General features: G+C 41.1%; 1 protein-coding gene across 2 annotated transcripts in view; it reads right to left on the bottom strand.

Annotated features, from left to right (window-relative positions):
* Positions 1-15,276, bottom strand: part of gprc5cl2.L (G protein-coupled receptor class C group 5 member C like gene 2 L homeolog) — a 41,572-nt gene extending 26,296 nt beyond the window's left edge. The window contains exon 1 of one of the 2 annotated variants that reach the window (XM_018226405.2): positions 15,167-15,276. The gene's annotated coding sequence lies outside the window, so the exon portion shown is untranslated. Of the gene's footprint in view, positions 1-15,146 lie in introns of both variants that reach the window. The other variant, XM_018226404.2, reaches the window with a different exon arrangement.
* Positions 15,277-16,069: the final 793 nt, after the last annotated feature.

The raw sequence follows: 16,069 nt of genomic DNA, 5'->3' as shown, positions 1-16,069 counted from the left end.
GGTAAACAATCTCTGTGAAGTAGAGGCTGCCATATCAACGTTATAGGATAATAATAATACAAGGCACAATATATCCAACACTGAAGAGGTCAACATATCAGGCCTGGATATGAGCATTAGTAATTGAGGTGCTATTACTGAGGTCAGAACAATGTGACTCAAGGGTCATATTTAAGAAATTGGATATAGTGAATAAAGCATAGGGGATAATTGTTTATAACCCTCCAATTTGACTTATTTTCTTTCAAGCTGGAGCTAGAAAAGAGAGGGCTGTGTGACAAAGATGGAAATAATAATAATAGGGAAAATAATATAATACTATACAAGTGTCCAAATTGGGATGTTGTAACTGTTGCTGGCATTTCTTTCCTTGCCATTGCAGGTAAACTTGCTGTACCGTGTTAAGGGTTTATATTAGTTAGTCAATAAAGGTATCACCTTTATACCACTTTTGTTATTATTTTTTTATTCCATGGTATCCCTTTAATGTTGTAAGCCAATAGCAAATGCTCTCTTCCACCTACTCTGGGTGCAAAAGTGCCCCCAAACCACTAAATGTGCTGTGGATCTTACAACCTGTTTTGAGCCCAGCTGTTTCTATAACTGCAAAAATCCCCTAATTTCAGTTTCCTGCATTATGAGGATCTTCTCCCTTATGTTGGCCAATGAGTGTACATTCTTGAGATGTCTTTGGGTTCGCAAGGAATGTACAAAACAGTGATGAACAGCAGACGTGCATTTAATCATTTCATGTCACTGATTTTACAAGTGTTTTGCTTTGCTCCAGCCAATTCTGGTTCTGACCCTTGGCCACATAAAGTCTTTGACTGATGTCTGCTTTCTACTTTGTCTGTTGACCTAGCTGACCCACCACTACCTATCCTCCCTTCAGCCTCACCAAGCTGCATACTAGACTAATATTAATATATTTAATGGTAGACCTGCCTGAGTCACCTTACACCAGTGTATATACCCTATATTTACCAACATGTCAAATCTGTCATTATGCAAATTAGGGGTGGGAAGTCACTCGATTTCCCTCCTGCCCCTAATTAGCCTATGCAAATTAGGATTCGGTTCGGCCGAACAGAAGGCTTCGGCCGAATCCCGAACCGAATCCTGGATTCATTGCATCCCTAATTATAATGCCTTATAGATCTCTCCCCTACCCTCTCCACTGGCAATCACCCCTCATAACTAGGGATAGGCGAATTTCTCGAGTTTTGCTTCGCCGAAATATTCACAAATTTCCCGGGAAATTTGCTAAACCCATCGTCAATTTTGACGTTTAAGTCAATGGGCGTCCGAATAGTGTTGACACAACTTTTTTGGATGTGCATCCAAAATATTTTGACACCGGCGAATTTTTCGATGGCAGCAAAATGCAAAAATTCACCACAAATTTGCGCCAGGCGGATTTATTCGCCATCACTACTCATGACCACAGGCCTGCCTCTGCCTTGCCTCTCCCCAGTCGGCTCATTTCCCAGCCCATTTTCTGACCCCATCTGCCTTTTTCCTTCCAACCTACCCATTGCCCCACTCCCATACATCATAGCTCCACCCCAAGTTGATGCCATGGCCTGCCTCCAACCCAAACGCCAGGAAAGGAAAAAGGTGGTAACCCTAGCACAAACAAATAAAACGGATTGTGCCTATTTATTTGTTCTTTGCACACAGCCATCCTAGTACAGTAAAAAATAATTATTTTCTGCACACACATAGTCATTACAGGTATAGGACCTGTTATCCAGAATGCTCGGGACCAGTGGCGTAACCATTGAGGAAGCAGGTCTGCTTTCTCTATACCTCCTTCCCCAGTTGCACTCTTACCTGCGGCGGAGAAGTAGAGCGTGTCGGTACAGGGCGGAGAGTGGGTGGGTCCAGGTGGAGAGTGGGTGGGGCAAGGCAGGAAGTGGGCGGGAGGATGGGGATATGAGTGCGCTGGGCCTCTCTGAAGATTTTTTGTCAGGGTGGCCCGGGACACTGTAGTTACGCTACTGCTCGGGACCCAGGGTTTTTCTGCTTAAAATCGTTTGAAAATTGGAAAAATCCAATGGGAATATTTTGTCTCCAATAAAGAATAATTATATCTTGAGATCAAGATGCTGTTTTATTATTAGATGAAAAGGAATTATTTTTTAAAATTGATTAAAATGGAGTCCGTGGGAGATGACCTCTCCGTAACTCAGAGTTTTCTGTATAATGGGTTTTTCGGATAACGGATCCTATACCTGTACTAGCAAGGGGGTCACAAAAGTTAATTTCTGCTTACCCAGTTCACAGGAAAGGAAAGTGAACATTAACGTCTTGTACTGTATTTGTGGTCAGGGTTGTCCTATGACCTATAAGGATTAAGCAATTTATACCGATACATGCACATTTACTTGCATTCATACATTTTGCTGAACATTTACCGAAAAAAAGCAATTCAGAAGCAGAACAAAATATCCCTCCCCCCCTGTTTTTAATGGAAAGTCCTTCACATCTTTGTGTAATTTAAGGATGATTGGAGCTTTGATGTAAGGGCGTTTCTCCACTTTCTTTTGCTGTTCAATTTGATATAATCTGAAGGAACTGAACAGCCTTACAAATCAGGCAGTGGAAAGGGAGGTTTGGTAGCAAACAAGTTATAACAGTAAATATACTCTCGCAAGGTCAAAAGATAGGCTTTCTGTCAAGAAATCAATGCTGAAGGAATAGCATATAAAGCCTTTGCTTTCCCCAGACTTTACAACCCTTATTTTTCTTTCCAGATTGTATCGTTTAAACCAGCACAGATCTGAGGTAATTATATAAAGCAACACAAAGGGAGGTTTAAGAAAGATTTACACCCGCGTGTGATAATGTTCCTTCATTCATTATAAATGAAATCAAGGTTGTTTGGAATTGCCGGATGAATTTTGCAGAGCGCAGAACACCGGCTTGGGAGTACATTTAATAAAGAGCAAACTGGCATCTCTGAGTGGAACCATGCTAATTTGCATGTTTAATTTGCACCAACGCCAATTGCCAGTTTATTAAGGGAAAAAGCATGCTAAATAAGCAGGGGGTATTGGGAGCTGCAGCCCCTGGGGCTTTGTTTCAAATCCACTCTGTTTTCCTAGGATGGAGAGATAAGGCACAGGCCTAGGCGCACACAAGGATCAGCTTTATTGTGGAGCAAAGCTGCTTTATGCAGAAGTCTTGAGAGACACACACCTTATATTGTCCATTGAAATACTAGTCACTCTATAGAGCCCAGGAAATTGACACTTGCCTACTGATTGCAAGATGCTAGCAGCTTAAGGGTCAGGCCACATGAGCAGATTCGGGGAGATTAGTCGCCCAGCGACAAATCTCCTCTTCTTCGGGGCTACAATATCCCCAAACTACCTTCTCACTGCCCTCCGCCGGGTTAAAATGAAAATAGACTGCGGCAATGCACTTGCGGCGATTCGTTTTCCAAAGTCAACCGAAGTTGCCTCACGGGAAAATCGAAGCGTCGCATGTGAATTGCCGCAGGCGATTTTCATTTTAGCCGGGGAGGGCAGGGGGAAGGCAGTTCAGGGAGATTGTCGCCCTGAAGAAGTGGAGGTTTGTCGCTGGGGCGACTAATCTCCCCGAATCTGCTCATGTGGCCTGACCCTAAAAGGGTCGTTCACCTTTTAATTAACTTTTAGTATTATGTAGAGAATAGGGTTGCCACCTTTTATAAAAAAAATTTACCGGCTGCTGGGGGCGGGGCCTCAAAAGGGGCGGGATGTGATGTCAAAAGGGGCGTGATGTGACGTCAAAGGGGGCGGGCCACGCGACGGAGACACGCAGAAGATTGAGGAGGAAAAAAAAAGGTAAGTTGCAGGGGATTGGGGGCAGGCCGAGGGCTCCTTTTGATCGTATTACAAATTTACCGGCAGCTACATTGCCGGTAAATTTGTAATACCGGCCCCGGCCTTGGCAGGTATTTTACCGGCTAGGTCGGTAAAATACCGGCTGGGTGGCAACCCTAGTAGAGAATGATATTTTGAGACAATTTGCAGTTGTTTTTTAATCTGCCAGAAGGTTTTGGGAGAGTGACAGAAAAGCCCCTGGAAACACAACAGATAGCTCCTAGGTCAGAACTGAACTCAGGACCCCAGCACTCCATGTAAGTCAACATGTAGGTTTGATCATTTTTTGCCCTTTTCCTTATACATTAAAGGGGTTGTGCACCTTTAAGTTAACTTTTAGTATAATGTAGAAAGTGATATTTTGAAACAATTTGCACTTGGTTTTCATTTTTTATTATTCGTGGTTTTTGAGTTTTTCAGCCACTCTCCAACTTGCAGTTTCAGCAATTTGGTTGCTAGGGTCCAACTTATCCTGACAACCATACACTGATTTGAATAAGAAACTGGAATATGAATAGGAGAGGGTCTGAATAGAAAGGTGAGTAATAAAAAACAAATAAAAAAATTGTAGCCTAACAGAGCATTTGTTTTTAGATGGGGTCAGTGACCCCCCCCATTTGAAAACTGGAAAAAGCCAACAGAAGAAGGCAAATAATTCAATAATACGATTAAAAAAATAAAAAATAAAGACCAACTAAAAAGTTGCTTAGAATTAGCCATTCTATAACATACTAAAAGTTAACTTAAAGATGAAACATCCCTTTGATTCTACTTACCTGCCATAAGCCAATGAGGCAGATTATCACGTGAGCAATATTTAGTACTCATAGTACCCCAAAAGCGGTGCAGCTCCCTTGAAAGGGGCTGGGTTTGAGGTGGATTATGGGTATTTCTGGGCATCAGTGGGAATGGCCAGGGTAGATCTGAGGCAAGGAGGCAAACTTAAGGGACGAATTGACTAGCGAAAATTCGCCAGTGTGATGTAATTTCGGTACTTCACCAATTTATTATCGGTCGCCGGCATAACTTTGCTAGCGAAGGAGATAGACTCTAGCAGTACTTCACACTCTAACGCCAGGTGAATTTTCGCTCTGGCGAATGGACGTAACTACGCAAATTCACTAAGATGCGTATTTTACTGAACGTTACCTCTTGCGCCAGACTTGCCTTCGCCACCTCAGACCAGGCGAAGTGCAATAGAGTAGATAGGAGTTCCTCAAAAAGTAGTTGAAAAATTTTCTAAGTCCCAAAAAATGCTGGCGATTTTTCAGGGTGATAGGCTGCAAAAGATCGTAAATCTTTTCTGGGGTACCCGGCTTCCCCCCTACATTTCCTAACATATGGCACATAAACTATACACTGGCCTCATGTGTAGGGCATTATAACAACTTTATTTTATTTTATTAATGTTCCTTGTGCTTGTGTAGTGTAATGTATTTGCTGCAACATTTACGTCCATTCAACTTTAATTTCCCGCTGTGTCCAAATTAGGCAACGCTAGCGCAACTTCGCTTCGCTTGCCAAGTAACGCTAGCATCAGCATTTGGTGCCCTGGACGAAACTTTGGATTTTAGTGAATTAGCGTTGTCCTGGCAAAGCTATACCTGGCGAAGTGTTGCGATGTGAGCGAAGCCGTCGCTGGCGAATTTTCAAAGGCTAGTAAATTTTCCTCAAGGATGGGAAGGTGGATGGAAGAGTTGTAGAAGACCTAACAAACCTGAATGTATAAATAAATACATAGACGAAGTCTACGCATCCAGTATGACTGAAATAACATGACAATATAAAGATAAACTACAAAACCAAAATAAAATCAACAAGGTGGTGATTATGCGATGACATCATGCCTTTAACAGCCAAACATTACAGTGGTCCTTTACAACCCACAACGACTGTTGGATGCAGACGCTACATCTGCATCTGACAGTGGTGTCGTGTCGCATCAACAATGCGACACGATCCGACAATAGCATTACTTACCTTATTTCCGTCGCATCCGACGTGACGTCTGCGTTTTTGCGCAGCGCGTCGGATTCATCCGTGGAGACCTGCCCTAACTGTAGTCGCCAGGAAGAGTTGCGGCTGATGCACCAATGTTCACTTACACGTCAACGCAAATCGTACACGCTTGTGGTCATAAATGACCCCTTACGTTTTTTTCCAAGGAACTTAGGCACAAAATGGGAACGGTGCCACTGAAATACACTGAATACACTGAAGTACTATTCTCAGTTAAAGTAAGCCCCGCCCCTCCTCATACGCATAGAACACTAATGAAGACGCTATAAATATCCCCTGTGCTTGGAGTCTTGCAGCTAATTAAGCTGTGCCAGCCGTACTGCCATTGAATGAATTAAAGCATAAGATAAAAGCATTCAATGAATAACACAACCTTCCAAAACGCTCACATGCCACCAAACATGGAAGCTTGCTAGGCGGCTAGCCTTCTGTCAAGTGTCTGCTCTACCCGCAATGGGAAAACTTGCTTGGATATTACTGCCAGGATTTCCCACTCATTTTTGGCTTTTGATGCTTCACTTTGGTGGAGACTCTGTACAGCGGTTTCCATGCATCCTCCTGTCTCCTGCTAGACCCTTGCATGCCAATTAAAAATATAAAAATGCATAATCTGCTGAGCAATTATTCACTGCTTCAAAGATTTGCACATTGGGAGCTGCACAGTATATTGATACTTAAAGGGGAACTATGACAAAAATGTAAATTTAATATAACACACTGAAATAAGAAACTTGCACTAGAGCTCATTCAAATAACTGATTCCAGTACAAACAAAATAACTGCATTTTGCACAAATCCTGCATATAGAGAGACATGGTGGGACATTCACTAAGATTCGTTATTGCTCCAGCGTCCGCTTTGCCGCGCTTCGCCAGGCGTATTTTCGCCAGCGCTACGCAAATTCACTAAAATCCAAAGTTGCGCTCAGGGGAAGCAAAAGGTTGCGAATTTGCACTAGCGTTAATTCGCCAAGCAAAGCAAAGTTACGCTAGCGATGCTTAATTTGCATACGGCGCCAAATTGAAGTTACAATGGAGGAATATGTAGCATCACTACACAAGCCTGGGAAACCTTCAAAACAGCAAATAAAATTTTTATTTTGCCCTACACATGTGCCCACTGTATAGTTAAGTTGCCATGAGTTAGGAAATATAGGGGGAAAGGAGGGGAGCCCAAAAAAAAAATTCTATCTTTTTCAGCCTATCACCCATAAAAAATGAAAAAACGCCAGTGTTTTTTGAGACTTAGAAAATTTTGTACATTTTTTTGAAGCAATCCCTATCTACTCTATTGCACTTCACCTGATCTGAGGTGGCGAAGGAAGTCTGGCGTAAAAGGTAGCGTTCAGAATAATTTGCGCGTTAGTGAATTTGCGTAGTTACGTCCGTTGTGCAAATTCGCCAGGCGTAAGGGTGCGAAGTAACACTAGCGTTAGGCGCTTCGTCGTTTAGTGAATTTGCCTCATGATTTCTGGTGATTTTAATAGAGTGAGCTCTAATACATCTTCTAGGCAAAAGAAGCCCCCCTATAAGATATATTGGATCTAACTGTCAATGAATATCTGACACCCAACTGCTGCATGAATACAGAATGAAGAGAAACCGATGCTGAGAGAGGAATAGTGAAGATAAACTTGATTATTTCAGAAACAGTACAAAATATTTAATTGATTGTATTGTATTGTAGTCTCTTATTTCAGTATGTTGAAGCTTATATTATATTTTCATTTTTGCAATCATTCCCCTTTAAAGGAGAAGCAAAGGTTTGAAACACTAATAGTATCAAAAGTATGACCAGATTTGTACCTCCTGATCTGCTATATGGTATTAGCTCATCTCTAATCTCATTCTTAATCAAGTTATGCGTCTTGAAAGCAGCCTCTTTCTTCAGGAGATTGACATTAAAGGGGTTGTTCGCCTTTGAGTTAACTTTTGGTTTTTGAGTTATTTAGCTTTTTATTCAGCAGCTCTCCAGTTTGCAATTCCAGCAATCTGGTTGCCAGGGTCCAAATTACTCTACCATGTATTGATAAGAATAGGAGACTGGAATATGAATAGGAGAGGTCTCAATAGAAAGGCGAGTAATAAAAAGAAGCAAAAACAATATATTTCTAGCCTTACAGAGCATTTGTTTTTAGATTGAGTCAGGGACCACCATTTGGAAGCTGGAAAGAGTCAGAAAATTTTTATGATGTAGTTTTTATTTCAATATGACACTGTTTACACTGCAAATAATTCACTCTACAATATAAAATTTCATTCCTGAACCAGCAAGTGTATTATTTTAGTTGTAATATTGGTGTGTAGGTGCATCTCAGGTCATTTTGCCTGGTCATGTGCTTTCAGAAAGAGCCAGTGCTACACTATGGAACTGCTTTCTGCCAGGCTGTTATTTCGCCTACTCAATGTAACTGAATGTGTCTCAGTGGGACCTGGATTTTACTATTGAGTGCTGTTCTTATATCTACCAGGCAGCTGTTATCTTGTGTTAGGGAGCTGCTATCTGGTTACCTTCCCATTGTTCTGTTGTTAGGCTGCTGGGGGGGGTGATATCAGGTGATATCAACTTGCAGTACAGCAGTAAAGAGTGACTGAAGTTTATCAGAGCACAAGTCACATGACTGGGGGCAGCTGGGAAACTGTCAATATGTCTAGCCCCATGCCAGATTTCAAAACTAAATATAAAAGAAATCAATTTACTCTTTTGAGAAATAGATTTCAGTGCAGAATTCTGCTGGAGCAGCACTATTAACTGATTCATTTTGCATTCAGTATCCCTTTAAGCTGGATACACGCCCATCAGCCTATTCGACTTTATGGATGAACAGGTTTAGCTGCGCTCAGTGGGGGCCAAACTGATCAATCCGTGGTGTAACTACCAGGGGTGCGGGGGGTGGCCTTGGGCCCTGCCAGAGCTGCAATAAGTCTTAGGATAGGGCAACACGGGAAGATTCAGGGAGATTGGTCGCCTGGCGACTTATTGCCGTGTCTTTGAGGCGACTAATCTTTGAAACTTTGAAAAACGTATTGCCGCGTGTGAATAGGCGCAGGCGACTTTAGCGCTAGCGGGTGCGAGATACCGCAAGCCATTCAGGGAGATTAGACGCCTCAAAGACGCGGCGATTAGTCGCCAGACGACCAATCTCCCTGAAATCTTCCCGTGTGGCCAAGTCCTTATGGCAGGGCAGAGGGAGATTTTTTAGCAGGTGGTTCAATGGGTGGGGGGCCTGGCGGGTGGCCCGGGTGCACATTATGCAACAGTTACACCACTGTGGCCAATATAGGAACTGATTACATTTTTTAACAATTGTCTGCAGCTACTGGATCAGATGGACAGCCTAAAATAATCTTAGATCAGATGGGTTAGAGACATTAATGCAACAAAATTAATCACATTAATTAATGAGCTTCATGTGATTTTCTTAGGCATAATTTCCCTTTAAATCCTCACTTGGCAGTTTACAACAACAGCATTTTCCTTCCGCCGGCATTTTCTCTAGGAGTTAAAAAAAATATCATCAGGAGTGCCAGGAAGATAAAGCACTTACACTAATTAATGGTATTGACCTCAGATATGAGCAATGTCGCTGGCTCATCTGAGCAGGGTTTCTCCCTTTAGTTCCTTTGCTTATCGAGAACTTAATTAATCGGGTCTTTACTAAAAGCATCGGGAAAGCTTAAGATGAATGCCTATTACATCACTGCATAACTATAGCAGGAGTAGTCATACGGAGAAACCATTACTCATCCTTATTCAGCTGAATTGTGGTTTTATTTTCTTTCTTTGCCTTCAGCTGATGATAGTCAATTCAATTTGAGGTACAGCTATGGGACCTGTTATTCAGAATGCTTGGGACCTGGGGTTTTACGGATAATGGATCTTTCTGTAATTGGGCTCAGGGGCGTAACTACAGAGGAAGCAGACCCTGGGGCCCCAGGAGGTATAGGGCCCTGTTAGATTCTTAATCATATACAACTTCAATAAATATTGGTAATACGGGTCAATCTCTAGACATTTTGGGGGACTGAAAAAAAAATTGCCGTGGGGCCCACTTATATCTAGTTACACCACTGATTGGGCTCTTCATACCTTAAGTCTACTAGAAAATCATATAAACATGAAATAAACCCAATAGGCTGGTTTTGCCTCCAATAAGGATTCATTATATCTTAGTTGGGATCAAGTACAAGCTACTGTTTTATTATTACAGAGAAAAAGGAAATCATTTTTTAAAATTTGGATTATTTAGATAAAATGGAGTCTATAGGAGAGGCCTTTTCGTAATTCTAAACTTTCAGTATACATGCCATACTTTCCATAGAGTTTTGGCTGGGTCTTCCATCACTGGTGGGCCCCTTAACAGTCTTGAGGCTTTTAGGCACTGGTCTAAGAAACCTTGTACAGGTATGGGACCTGTTATCCAGAATGCTCGGGACCTGTGGCTTTCCAGATAATGGATCTTTCTGTAATTTGGATCTTCATACATTAAGGGGCCGATTCACTAACTTCGAGTGAAGGATTCGAAGTAAAAGAACTTCGAATTTCGAAAAAATTTTTGGGCTACTTCGACCATCGAATGGGCTACTTCGACCTTCGACTATGACTACGACTTCGAATCGAAGGATTCGTAGTAAAAATCGTTCGACTATTCGACCATTCGAAAGTCGAAGTACTGTCTCTTTAAAAAAAACTTCGACCCCCTAGTTCGCCATCTAAAAGCTACCGAAGTCAATGTTTGCCTATGGGGAAGGTCCCCATAGGCTTGCCTAACTTTTTTTGATCAAAGGATATTCCTTCGATCGTTGGATTAAAATCCTTCAAATCGGTCGATTCGAAGGATTTTATCGTTCGATCGAAGGAATTATCCTTCGATCGTTCGATTGAACTATCTACGCTAAATCCTTCGACTTCGATATTCGAAGTCAAAGGATTTTAATTCCTAGTCGAATATCGAGGGTTAATTAACCCTCAATATTCGACCCTTAGTGAATCGGCCCCATAGTGTCAAAAGAAAGAGTTTTTATGACTAGACTTCTTTAGCTGTGGCTTACCCTAAATAATAATGGGCTGCTACCTAAGGAAGAGATCATTTTTAAAGGACAACTAAAGCCCGATTCACTAATATATAAGGCAAGTAGGCAACCCCTGTGAATTATTTTTTTCCCAAGTCCATTGTACCCATGCCTCTACCTTACCATTCCCAGGCATCACTTTATAGAACTTTATTGCTGCTGGTTAAAGTGGATTTTAATTCTTAGTGTGTTTGATACATAACCCAGTTTATGACTGAGATTAGATGTTGAATGTGTTATTGTCCTTTCCTCCAGCCATTAAATAATGCTGCGTCACCCAGTCTTGTTTTCATGCCCTTTATCTGTTGGTCAGGTTTCACTTTACCCTTCTGCTATCATTGACATTGGACATGCATGTTATCCTTTCCACCTCCCCAGTCTTATTATCTCATACATTCCAGGAAAAGGCAAGGTTGATTTACCCTAAGCATTCATCTCTTCTGTGCCAGACAGCTTGGTCATGACTTCTACTTACTAATAGCACTGGAGTAGCAAAGAATTCCTTCTTTAAAAATATTTCACTTAGACATGATGATTATTATTATGCTTTATTTATATAGAGCCAATATGTTACGCAGAGCTTTAGAGATTGTTCATTATTCATCATCATCAAAAGGGTTTGCTCCCATTGGAGATTATAGTATACCCTCTCCATCACACATCCACACTATGGCTTGTACAGTTTTCTACTAACAGGAGCATCACCCTGGGTATCAGGTAAGTAATTATAACCACTGGGTGTTCCTAACATTTGTCACCCCCTCCCCCATGATTATAACTTTAGATCTCCTTTAATTGGCCATGATTGCATCAAGCACATCTCCCCCTGGTGATCGCATTCTGGGGGATAAAAATCATGGGGATTGGGCTCAGAACTGCATTTAGCCCACTGGGCTTGCAATTGTAAATGACCCCAATGTCTCCCTTAGGAACACAATATACATGACCAGGATTGCAGCCATACTTTCCATAGCGCTTTGGCTGGGTTTTCCAGCACTGATGGGCCCTTTAACAGTCTTGAGGCTTTTAGGCACTGGTCTAAGAAACCTTGTACAGGTATGGGACTGTTATCCAGAATGCTCGGGACCTGTGGTTTTCCAGATAATGCATCTTTCTGTAATTTGGATCTTCATACATTAAGTCTACTAGAAAATCATCTAAACATTAAATAAACCCAATAGGCTGGTTTTGCCTCCAATAAGGACTAATTATATCTTAGTTTGGATGAAGGCACTGTTTTATTCTTAAAGAGAAAAAGGAGACGATTTTTAAAAGTGTGGATTATTTAGATAAAATGGAGCCTATGCGAGACGGCCTTTTTGTAATTCTGAACTTTCTGGATAACGGGTTTTCAGATAATGGATCCCATACCTGGTAATATATCTCTTGCCTGCCTCACCCTGTGGCTATTTGCATCTGACATCATCATAGCTGTATATTACCTACTTCAATCACAAAATGCTTGGACCCCTTGTTAACAACATACAATGATAATAATAATCAAATGTTTTGTCCCCACCCAATCCCTGCAGTTGGTGAATGGAGAACAAATTCATTACAAATCACATGCTCAGGTTCACTGGTATCAATATAGAAATCATAATACAATGGCTGACTAAAGCTTTCTTCAGCAACTTCTTGGTCCATATAGGAGGCCCATTGAAGGTCTGCCCAACTGATTTCTGACTGAAAATCTGAATGTTTGGTGAACTCACCAAACAAGAAAATTTGGTCATGGACGGCCACCTTAAAATGCTTTTTCCCCTGGTAAAAACTTTTCCCAGCATCCTGAAACTTTTAATATGTTTTCTCTAGAATTGTAAGAAAAATAAACTGAGTCATTTATCAAAGCATTTCTCCACTTTCCCCTCTCCAAAGACTCCATCCTTGAGCAGCCTCAAGTTTTTCACTTAAAAAATGGAATTTGCTTTAGACCTTTGATAAATCCGCCCATATATGAGTGCATGGCCAGTGTAAGGGACCGGGAGGCAGGGGATGAAGTTGTAAGAGAAGGAGAAGAATGTGAAGGTCAGAAGCAGAGTTTAGGGACCATGAAGGAGTGTAATCTGAAATCTGAGCTGAGATGTAGAGAAGGGACAATTAAAGCCTTGAATGTCAGTGTCAAGAGTTTGAATTGAATTTCAGAAGAAATTAGGAGGCAGTGCAGTGATTTCCAGGAATTTTGGGGTGGGGGGTTGTGCCATAAAGACAAACATGCTGAGATCACATTTGGAAAGTTTTTGTATTCGGATTAGAATAATAAAACCGTATCTTGTGCATTATTTAAGAGAACATTGTCTTTGATCTTGAGCTGATGAGCTAGAAAAACAACTTCATTATATCAACTTCTGTGTGCACTTTCCATATGGATTTATATAAGAGTTTGGGTGTTGCTCATTATGACACAGCACTAAGTGGTCTATCTGCGTTTCACTGTAGTCTGGGTCTGATGGGACCCCACATATGAATATCCAATTTACTTGGTCCATAAATTCCCTACTTTAAAGCTCCCATTTCAATTTCTAAATAATTTAATAAGTCTATTATTATATCACAGTGACAGAGAAGGTGCCAGGTGCTTTAAATATAGGATATTGCTTATACAGTAGAACCCCCATTTTAAGTTTTTCAGGGGACCAGGAAAAAAATTAGGGAAATGCGTTAAAGTATCTTTTTTTTCAAGTACTGAAAGGATATAAGCACAGGAGTCCGTTTTACTTTGAGATACAATATTTACTGTGTTAATAACAAGGGTCAAGCATTGCAGTGTTAATGTTACACTATGGGGGGCATGTGCAAGACTCTCTGTCAGTCACATACACAACCTAAAGCAATAAGTGATTGGTGCAGGACTGTATAAGGGGCAGACTCATTGGAATTGACCATTTACAGGCAGAACCATGGGAGAATATACATCTGGTTATCATTTTAAACCTCTTTATTTCACAAATAATAACATTCATAGAGGAAAGCAGTTTTTGGTACATCAGGACAAAATTTTGATGCAAAATCCAGAAAAAAATTACTTAAAATCAGGGAAATGTACCCATTGAAATGCATTATAAAATACCACAAATAAAAAATGTAAAATGTGGGAAAACTTAAAATCAGGGGACTTAAAATCGAGGTTTCACTGTAGTAAGGCAAGAAGATGTTTGGGAAAGCTTTAGAATATTGTGTATAGAAAAGCAAGTTGATGTCTGCACTTGTGGGATGGTGTGTATAGTAAGGTAAGATGGTACCAGATGTTGGGACTGTTAGATAAGGTTTAGAAATGTATGGTGCTATCAAGGCAACTATTATATACTATTATATATGTGTGTAGCAAGGAAAGATGCTTTAGAGGAAGGCAGTGTTGGACTGGCCCACAGGGATACCAGGAAAACTCACGGTGGGCCCAGGTGTCTATGGGCCCTCCTGCTTCAAAACATTTGGAATATTTCATAGCCATTACCTATTTCTATGAAAACAAAGAGACTAAATAGATTGAATAATAGATTATAGCATGTAAAAAAAAAAGAGTCTAGCAGAATAGAGGTTGCACAAGGAGAGGAATTATAATAGTTCTGAGAGTGGGCCCCTGATCTAATGTCTTTTGGTGGGCCCCTGTTCTAAGATCTGTGTGATATTGTGTATAGTAAGTCACAGGAAGGGACAATGACTATAGTGTATAGTATAATAAGGCGAGATGGTGTCAGTAACACTTAAGTGAATATCCAACCTGTAACCTTCAGCAATTGTTGACTTACAGCTGCCAGAATCAGCTGTTGGAGCATGCTGGGAACTGTAGTTTTATAACCGAACATTGAACGGTTGATTTCTAGTTCCCCACAAGCTATTGAGCCAAGTGTCCAGCTGTAACAAAGTGCCACCATGCAGCTTTGAAAATATTATGCAAAAAGTTGCTGTAATAGTTTCCGACCCTCCCTGGCTGATTTTCTCTCAATGGCCAAAATCACCAAGTTTAGAAGAAGTGTTTCCCCAATTCCTTTGGGCCAGGAGCTCTGAACTGCCCGACTACAAAGGAATCGCAAGCAATTCTGGTTTCATACTGATCAACAATGAGGAGAGCAGATTCCTGTGTGTTGGTGCCACAGTGACCGAGTCCTTCTGACCAATAAACACTGCTACAAACAATCCATACATTGCCCTTTTAGTCCCCAACATTAATGTGTATTGCACTTACTGTGAATGCTGCTTTCTTACCTATGTCCACCTCGTGCAGTCAGGAGCTCTGCTATCAAGTGTTTGGATGTAAAGCAGACAAAGTATAAATCCCCCACCTCCTCCCTGTAGCCAGCCCATAACTTCATGGAGAAAGACCTTACCCCTCCCTGACAGAGTGAGAGGTGAGTGAAGTGGCTTATGGGAAAAGTTTTAGTAAGATTTCATTAGCCTCACATCAGCACCCTCCTCCTCCACATTCTTAGTTGGTCATGTGCCTCAAACTTAAAGCCGTCCAGTTGTTGTGAACTACAATACCCATCACCCCACAGCAGCCTGGTGGGGGAATCATGACTACAATCGTTATATTACTATAATGTTGCATAAAGATTTTATTTTTTAATTAAAGTACAGCCAGTATGAAGCAGTGTGTATACCAGCCAAGGTGGCACAATTCTGGCCTGTCTATATGCAACTATGGTCACATTCTCATTCATGTCCCAAAATGTGTTGGTTCTATCCTTGCGTGCATACTGTGTGTACTGGTGCCACACAGCTATTGTTACACTCCTTTTTTTTTTATTATAGCAAAGCAGATGTACGGGCTGTGCCTCTTTTATAAATTGACCCCCGGAGACTCCAAATAGCACAATGTTGGCTTGGCAAAGGGTGATTTCTGTATTTGTGGATACTAATTAAGGATTTGTTCTACACAGATACCAGTATCCTAGGGCTAATTCCATGTGTAATACCCAAGAACACATGGAAGGGTGGGATCAACTTGAGACAGTTTCACATATGATAGCCCACAACACACTGTAGTATAAATACAGTGTCAATTTAATAAATAATCCCCAGGGATACATGGTAGTATAAATATAGTCAGCTCACTATTTAATACCCAAAAACACATTGTAGTATAAATACAGAGTCAACTTCTTCAAT

The sequence above is a fragment of the Xenopus laevis genome, chromosome 7L, assembly GCF_017654675.1.
Source record: "Xenopus laevis strain J_2021 chromosome 7L, Xenopus_laevis_v10.1, whole genome shotgun sequence".
NCBI lineage: Eukaryota > Metazoa > Chordata > Amphibia > Anura > Pipidae > Xenopus > Xenopus laevis.
The sequence above is the reverse complement of the archived record's forward strand: the minus strand, read 5'-3'. Positions and strand labels throughout refer to the sequence as shown.